Source organism: Puma concolor, chromosome A3 (genome assembly GCF_028749965.1).
Source record: "Puma concolor isolate L17-30 chromosome A3, mPumCon1.1.hap2, whole genome shotgun sequence".
Taxonomy (NCBI): Eukaryota; Metazoa; Chordata; class Mammalia; order Carnivora; family Felidae; genus Puma; species Puma concolor.
In genome coordinates this window covers 126,813,573-126,821,854 of record NC_141669.1, presented here as the reverse complement: position 1 = coordinate 126,821,854, position 8,282 = coordinate 126,813,573, and the positions used below count along the sequence as shown (strand labels likewise).

Below are 8,282 nucleotides of genomic sequence, written 5' to 3'. Positions count from 1 at the left end.
CGCTTTGTTAGAGCAGCAGTGGAAACTGATGTAGGAGCCAGAGGCAGAGGGCCAGGGTTGGGACGAGATGGGCACAGAGTGCAGATGTCTGGAGCAGAGGCCATGAAAGAGCATGCCAGGTGGAGATGCTCGCTTCCACCCAAAGGCCAGGGTGACCACACACGGCAGCAGGACAGAAGCCCAAGCAGGGTAAGATGCCCCACACGGAAGCCAGCTGGGCCCAGAGGACAGCACCAGACCTGAGACCCAGTCCCCTGTTCCTTTGCCTCCCATTTAACCTCCACGCAGGGGAACGCTTACCTCTGAGTCCAAACATGAGGACGGGGAGCGAGAGCATACGTGAAATTTGGAATCAGAGAACTTAATTTCTTGATTGATCATTTCGGAAGACCCTGTGTTAAACACGAAGATGTGAGATTACCTTAGAGTGGTATGAATATAGAAGATGTGTTCTATCATCTTTTGTGGCTGAGCAAGTAGCTGAATTATCCTCAAGGTGGTGGCATTTTTGCACACACGTGGGCGTTGTCACGGGCTGCTGGGAGATCCTGAGAACTTGTCAGGTACTAAGCATTGCCATGCTCATGATCTCATTTACCGACATAGACGTCCTCAACGGAAATTATTCTATTAGTATTTTGGAGATGAGGAAAGGGATGATTTTGAGAAAGAGGCAATTTGCCCCAGGCCTCCTAGCAGTGAGGGGCCCCCCTGGGCTTCAGCCCCTCAGCTGTCTGACGCTGAAGGGCTAGGCTCTTTGGCACGACCCTCCAGAGGGGCACAGTACAGATGCCTGACTTTGCACCTGGCCACAGTATCTCCCATTTTGTGCTTCTGAGGGATATATATATATATATATATATATATATATATATATATATATATTCTCTTGTCCTAGGCTTTGCTCATAGACCAGGTGCTGTAACTTTTATGTCTTTCAATCAAAGCCGTCAGCTCCGGGGTCTAGCACTTCATATCAGTGAAGAGACATTCTTTCAAGAATCTCCCACCACCTCGCGGTCTGTGAGTTCGAGCCCCACGTTGGGCTCTGTGCTGACAGCTCAGAGCCTGGAGCCTGCTTCGGATTCTGTGTCTCCCTCTGTCCTCTGCCCCTTCCCTGCTCATGCTCTATCTCTCTCTTTCTGTCAAAAATAAATAAACATTAAAAAAAATTTTTTTAAATCTCCCACCAGCCCTCTGTACTAGCATGAATTATTTTATTTCAGCATCTTGAAATCCCATTGGTGTAGGTACGATTGTTCTCATATTAATTATTATAAAAATGCAAACATTAGTTTTCTAAGATCGTGTGGCCAGATATTTGTGGTCCGGAAGGGATATATCCCAAAGCTGTTAGGATCCAGGGCTGGAGGGCTTGACATTTGCCACAAAATGCTCCGTTATAAATCTAGAAAGGCAGAACTTGTGATGAGCTGCTTGATAGTAACAAGTTTTAGGGGCTTGAGTAGGTGCTTAATCTTGATATGCCTCTGTTTTGTCATCTTTTAAACTGAAGGCATTGGACTCTTTCACGTTTTTTTATCGTAAGGATGATGCAAACTTATCTCTGACTACAGGTGTAACCTGAGACTGCAGGGAAAAACTTTCTTTTGAGTCTGACTTTTTTTTTTTTTTTTTGACATTTTTGAGACCATTGTAGATTCACATACCATTGTAAGAAATAATAAAGAGGTTCCATATGCCATTTGCCTGGTTTTCCCCAATAGCAACATCTTGTAAAATGATAGTATAGTATCAAAGCCAGGATATTAACGTTGATAAAATTCTCCATTCTTTGTCAGATTCCCCCAGTGTGCTTGTGCGTGTCCTATACAAGGTCATTACATGTGCAGGGTCGTGTATCCGCCACTACAGGATTTCTGGGGTCGCCCTTTTATAACCACGCCCACTTCCGTCCCACCCCCTTCCCAAACCTGGGAACCATTAATCTTCATTGCCAAAATTTTATAATTTCGAAAGTGCTATATAAATGGAATCCTGGAGTATATGACGCTTGGAATTGGCTCTTATCACTCAGCATAATTCCCTGGAGACTCGTCCAACATGTTATATGTATTGGCATTTGCTTCTTCTCATTGCTGGGTAGCATTCCATGGCATGGATGGACCACATGGTTTAGGGAATCACCAACTGAAAGACATCTGAGTTTGGGGCTATTACAAATAAAGCTACCGTGAAAATTAGTATATAGGTTCTTAGGTGAATATAAGTTTTTATTTTTCTAAGATAAATGCCCAGGAGTGAAATTTCTGGGTTGTATGATAATTGATCATAAGAGACTTCCAGGGGTGCCTGGGTGGCTCAGTAGTTTGAGCATGCAACTCTTGATTTTGGCTCAGGTCATGATCCCAGGGTTACGGGATCAAACCCCGAGTTGGGCTCTGCACTGGGCGTAGAGCCTGCTTAAGATTCTCTTTCTCCCTCTCCCCCTCCCCCTGCTCGTGCTCTCTCGCACATGCACCTTCTCAGGAAGGAAGGAAGGAAGGAAGGAAGGAAGGAAGGAAGGAAGGAAGGAACAAAAACTGCCAAAAGTGGTTATACCATTTTACATTCCCACAAGCAGTGTGGGATCCAGTCTCCCCACATCCTTGCCAGCATTTGGGGGTGGAACTATTTTTTATCTTGGCCATTCTGATAGGTATGCAGTGACAGCTCATTGTGGTTTTATATGCATTTCCTTAATGGCTAGTGATGGTGAACATCTTTTCATGTGTGTGTTTTCCATCTGTTTATCCTTTTCAGCACAAAGACTGTTCACGTCTTTTGCCTACTTTCTAACTGGATATATATATATATTTTTTACTATTGAGTTTCAAGAGGCTTTTATATACTTCAAATATCAACTTTTTGCAATCTATCTGGTTTGCAAGTATTTTAGTCTGTAGCTTGTCCTTTCATCCTCTTCACATGGTCTTCTGCAGAGCAAAAGTTTTTAACTCTGATGTCCAGTTTATAAATTTTTCCTTTATGGACCATGCTTTGGTGTCCCGTCTAAGAAGTCTCTGCCTAGAACTCTTGCAGCGTTTTTTTCCCCCTGAAACTTCTAGTTTTACATTTAAATCCGTTGATTTGGAGTTAATTTTTGTAGATGTATGAGGCTTAGGTGAAGATTTACTTTTTGCCTGTGGATGTCGAATTGCTTCAGTCGTCTTTTGTTAAAAAGGTGAGGTTTTGGGGCGCCTGGGTGGCGCAGTCGGTTAAGCGTCCGACTTCAGCCAGGTCACGATCTCGCGGTCCGTGAGTTCGAGCCCCGCGTCAGGCTCTGGGCTGATGGCTCAGAGCCTGGAGCCTGTTTCCGATTCTGTGTCTCCCTCTCTCTCTGCCCCTACCCCGTTCATGCTCTGTCTCTCTCTGTCCCAAAAATAAATAAAAACATTGAAAAAAAAATTAAAAAAAAAAAAGGTGAGGTTTTATTTTAAAATGTATGATGGTTTTGTAGCTTACCCCATATTTACATTTTCATAGAATAATGCGTATATTATATGACCTCAAATAAAGTTGATCATCCAAGAAAATGTATCCAGTAAATCCTGTGGTTTCCTTTCCTTGTAGGCATAGGTCCACAAATTCCTTCAGGTATGTAAATCTCAGCGTGAGAATTCCTACTGGATGATCTTGGAGGTGCCTGGCTTTGATAACCTATTTATGTCTCTGTATCTCTCTTCTCTGCTGCTCATTAACTTCTCTCTTCAAACGACCATTTAAAGCTTTGATGTAGATATGCTTTAGCCCCAATATGTAAATAAAAAATTTTGAGCAAAAAGAGTTCAAGCATCTTGTAAAGGTGGTAGGTCTCCATACAATATTTTGAACTCCTACAGCTCTGGACCTAAACTAGCATGATCAGGGCACCTGGGTGGCTCAGTCAGTTGGCCATCTGACTCTTGATTTCAGCTCAGCTCATGATTCCAGGGTCATGGGATTAACCCCTGCATCAGCTCCGCACTGAGTGTAGAGCCTGCTTGGGATTCTCCCTCTATCCCTCTGCCCCTCCCTGGTGTGTGCATGCGCATGCACTCTCAAAAATAAATCAGCGTGATCTAATTATTCAGGCTGACTCCTTCCCATCCATCTACATGGTGGCCATAAATTCTGGATACAGGTAAATATATACATATATATACAATGGTTGCTTGATATTACAACACATGATACATCCAAAGGCTTATGTGATATATTCAAACTCTTAATTCCTCATTAGCAGCGTATAGTTCCATGTACTTCCCAAAACTGCACTGGACATGGACCATTGGCCTAGAAGTTTCAGCAGCCTCTCCGCTTGTATATGGAGTGCATACTTCAGATTTTTGTCTCTGACTTTCACAAGATAACCTGTGCCTTGAGCATCCCTCAGAAGAAGTAATCAGAGTTTCTGATCTGGAGAATGTGCACCCAATTTCACGTGGCAATCTCCTCCAACCCAGCTTTGGAAATTAATCCAACCAGTTTCTCTCCATCCTGGCATAAAGGGGTAGCCCATCATCCTGTTAGGCTCACATTGGGTGATCTCCCTCTTCCTTGTCAAGTGTAGGCGTTAGTTGATTTTATAACATGGTCACAAATCAAATATTTATCCACATTTCCCCAACTTTATGGCTACTCTGTAGATTTGTAATTGGTTTGTCTTCCTCATGAGAATGTACACTCCATTGGGAGTAAGATGTATCTGTTTTGTCCATTGATGGATATATCCTCAGCAGCTAGGAACAAGTATGCCTGATAGAAATAGGCTCTCAATTTTTAAATGCATGGTTAAAATATGGGAAGGAAGGAAGGAAGGGGATGAAAAAGAAATGACCAGATGCTAGAGTTGGAGAACATTGAAAAATTGAGGTTGATTCTCTGAATTCTACCCACCAACCAGGAAGGATATTTTTCTATAGTTCTTCCAAATCTCATACTTATGATCTTGGTTCTGTGGCTTAGACACTAGGTGACATGGTGTAGGTCCCCAATTCTTCATAAAGGAACTAGAATCTAGGGGCTCCTAGATGGCTCAGTCAGTTAAGTGTCCAACTTCGACTCAGGTCATGATCTCGCAGTTTGTGGGTTCAAGCTCCACGTCAGACTTTGTGCTGCCAGTCCAGAGCCTGCTTGAGATTCTCTCTCTCTCTCTCTCTCTCTCTCTCTCTCTCTCTCTCTCTCTCTGCCCCTCCCCCACTCATGCTTTCTCTCTCTCAAAAATAAACTTAAAAAAAAAAAAAAAAGGAACTGGAATCAGGCTCCACTCTTCCTAAAGCTGAGGTGAACTCTTTCCACTAGAATAATTTTATTGGACAATACTTTTAATAGCTCCTCAAAATGTCAATGTAAAGGATTTTATGTTAGGTCTTGACTGTCTGAAAGACTTAATGACAAAAAATTCAAACTGGACATGTGGATAACATCAATATTTAGATGTTCCAAGGTAGATATAAAAATCACTCCCAACTATCATTTGGTTGTATTGAAAACCCCATATTATCAGATATAGTAAGTTATTTATAAACAGATCTATTAAAAATGGGGAAAACGTAAAATGATTTTGCCTGGAGTTCTTTGATCAAGATGTCTTTGAATGACCAACATTTCATAATGGATGCTTTTTTTTTTTTCTTGGGCAGTCGGTTCAGACCGTTATTTCAGAAGCCTAGACTGACCTGCCATTAGTGAATGCCCCAAGCAAGTGTGGCAAACATGTAGGGACAGGAGAATATTAGTCTGGGCTTTTTGAAACGAGGGGTCTCTTACTCTAACAAATCTATTGATGGCCTGTTTGGAAGGCCAGCTTTTCAGAGCAAGTTCCTTTGGTTTTCTATTCAGTTTCTTTTTCTTTCCTATCGTTTGGATTTCAGTACTGGAGTTGTGGACTGGTAGGAGTTATTTGGGCCAAATAGATGCCATAGATGCCATTCAATTTGCTTTAGTCCTGGATTTTAAGAACCAAATAAGATGGGAGAGGAAGTTTGATGCATTGTCTCATGAACTTAGGAATTTATGAGCCACCTCAGGCCCGTAATGTCACTATTTTCATGACTGTGTTTCTCATGTCATTCCCATTTTCTCAGCCATTTCTCAAACATATTTTAGTTCACTTCTCAGCCAAGTGCTGTTATATTTTCAGCTCCTCTACCTTGAATCCAGTCCAAGTGGAGTGAGCCCTGTATAGGTACAAGAACTTAACATCTGTATCCACTTTAACTAGGAGAAAGATATTAGCGAATGTGCTTGCAAGGCTCATCTGGAAATCCAAAACGAACTTTTCTTTAGAGAAGCCTTAGTAATATCTGAGACAGAAGCATTATGGGCAAGAAAGAGAAATTGAGGGTCCTATTCAAAAAATTGTCAGTGCATTGGGATCAGGTTCAAGAGACTTGTTAAACTAGACCCTCTGCATTAGGCTGGGCAGGGGAACTTCATCACTAATGGTTGAAGGAATTCACCTTCAACCAGTGTATGATAGGTCCTAAGTTTGTAAGGTCAGAAATCCACTAGGTAGCAGATACTAGAAAGGTTTATTGCTTATTAAGTCATTAGCAAATGTAGTTACTTTCAAGCAAAACACTACTCCAAGTAGGTTCTCCAGGGGCACCTGGGTGCCTCTGTCAGTTAAGTGTCTGACTTCCACTCAGGTGATCTTGCAGTTCGTGAGTTTGAGCCCCACGTCGGGCTGACAGCTCAGAGCCTGGAACCTGCTTCAGATTCTGTGTCTCCCTCTCTCTCTGTCCCTCCCCTCCCCATGCTCACTCACTTGCTCGCTCGCTCTCTTTCTCTCAAAAGTAAATAAATATTAAAAGAAAATATTTTAAGTACGTTCTCCAGTTTCTGAATGCAAGCCAACAGCCCTCTGTTGCAATAAGTCAGTATCCTCATTTTTCTCTAAATAGATCGAAGACTAATGATAATTCCATGAGGCCAGAGGACACAGGTATCAATGTTTGTCAGTCCCAACATTTTTATTTATATTACAAATGTCAATACCCATCAGTAATCATTCTTTACATTCTGGTTTCAAAACTAGAGAAAAATCAGTTGAAGGGTTTTTTTTGTTGTTGTTGTTGTTGGTTGGTTGGTTGGTTTCTGCAGATAGGAATTTTTTTCAATAGTTTTTATCTCAGAAACAGAGTTCATATCACTTCTTTATGTCTACTTGGATTGGGTGTAAAGTGTTCCACATGAAATCTTTTTATCATTTACCATATTGCCTCTGTATCAAAAGTATTTATGATCTAATTCATTGTCTTCACTGAATAACCTAAAGAAAAAATTTTTCCTGATTACATTACTCTTCATAGCTTCCTACTTTCAATACAGGGAATATGATAAAGACAATGCCTTGGTTTTTTCCAAATCCTAGGCTGAATCCTCTCATTTTTGTGGTGGATATTTCAAAGAGCCATGGTCAAAGGAAGATAGAAAATGCATCTGTAATCATACAGTGCTCTTTCCTTGCCGAGTTTGTTCTTAAGTTTCATACATGAGTTTTATATTCTAAAATTTTCCAATAAGTATGAATTCTGAGGAACAAGGGTTGAATATTCAGTACAGAAAGCTGTTTAGCTATAGATCGGGTCTCTCTGGATTAATTGTGTGGTGTTTAGTAAAGATGCGGCACCTAGAGATCTTTTCAGCCCTTTTAGAAATGGTTTCCCATGTGTTTTATGATGTTGAACAAGGTATGACCTTCTTTGAAAAGCTTTTTTATGCTGAATGCAAATAAAGGGTTTCCCTTCTGAATGAGTTCTTTTATGATAGCTGAGATTAGATGTAGTTCTGAAGGTCTTACCACACTGGCTACATCCATGTGGCTTTTCTCCAGTATGAGTTCTTTCATGCTGGGTAAGATCATAGTTAGTGCTAACATCATGTCCACACAACTTGACAATAAAAAAAGTTTCTCTCCAGTGTGATTTTTTTTTTTAATGCCATTTCATGGCTCTTTGACTAAAGATCTTTCCACATAGATTATGTTTGAAGGGTTTCTCTCCAGTATGAGTTCTCTGAGGTCTATTAGACTGTGAGTAAACCTTAAGGCATTTTTCACATTAATCACATTTGTATATTGTTGGTTCAATAAGAGTTGTCCAGTGTTCAGTAAGCTTTGAAACTTTGTCAAAGTTACCTCCATATCCATTACATTCAAAGAGTTGCTCTGGGGTGTGAATTATTTTATGTCACTTCAAGGTTGCCTGTTGGCTCAAGTCCTTCATACATTCATCACACTGGAGGGTTTTTTGTCCAATGTGAAGTCTCTGATGCTCAATAACGAGGGGACACAGTGT

General features: G+C 41.1%; 1 long non-coding RNA gene across 1 annotated transcript in view; it reads left to right on the top strand.

The window, feature by feature from the left end:
• LOC147582771 (uncharacterized) overlaps positions 1–8,282 on the top strand; it is a 44,974-nt gene that overhangs the window by 19,418 nt on the left and 17,274 nt on the right. The window lies entirely within an intron of this gene.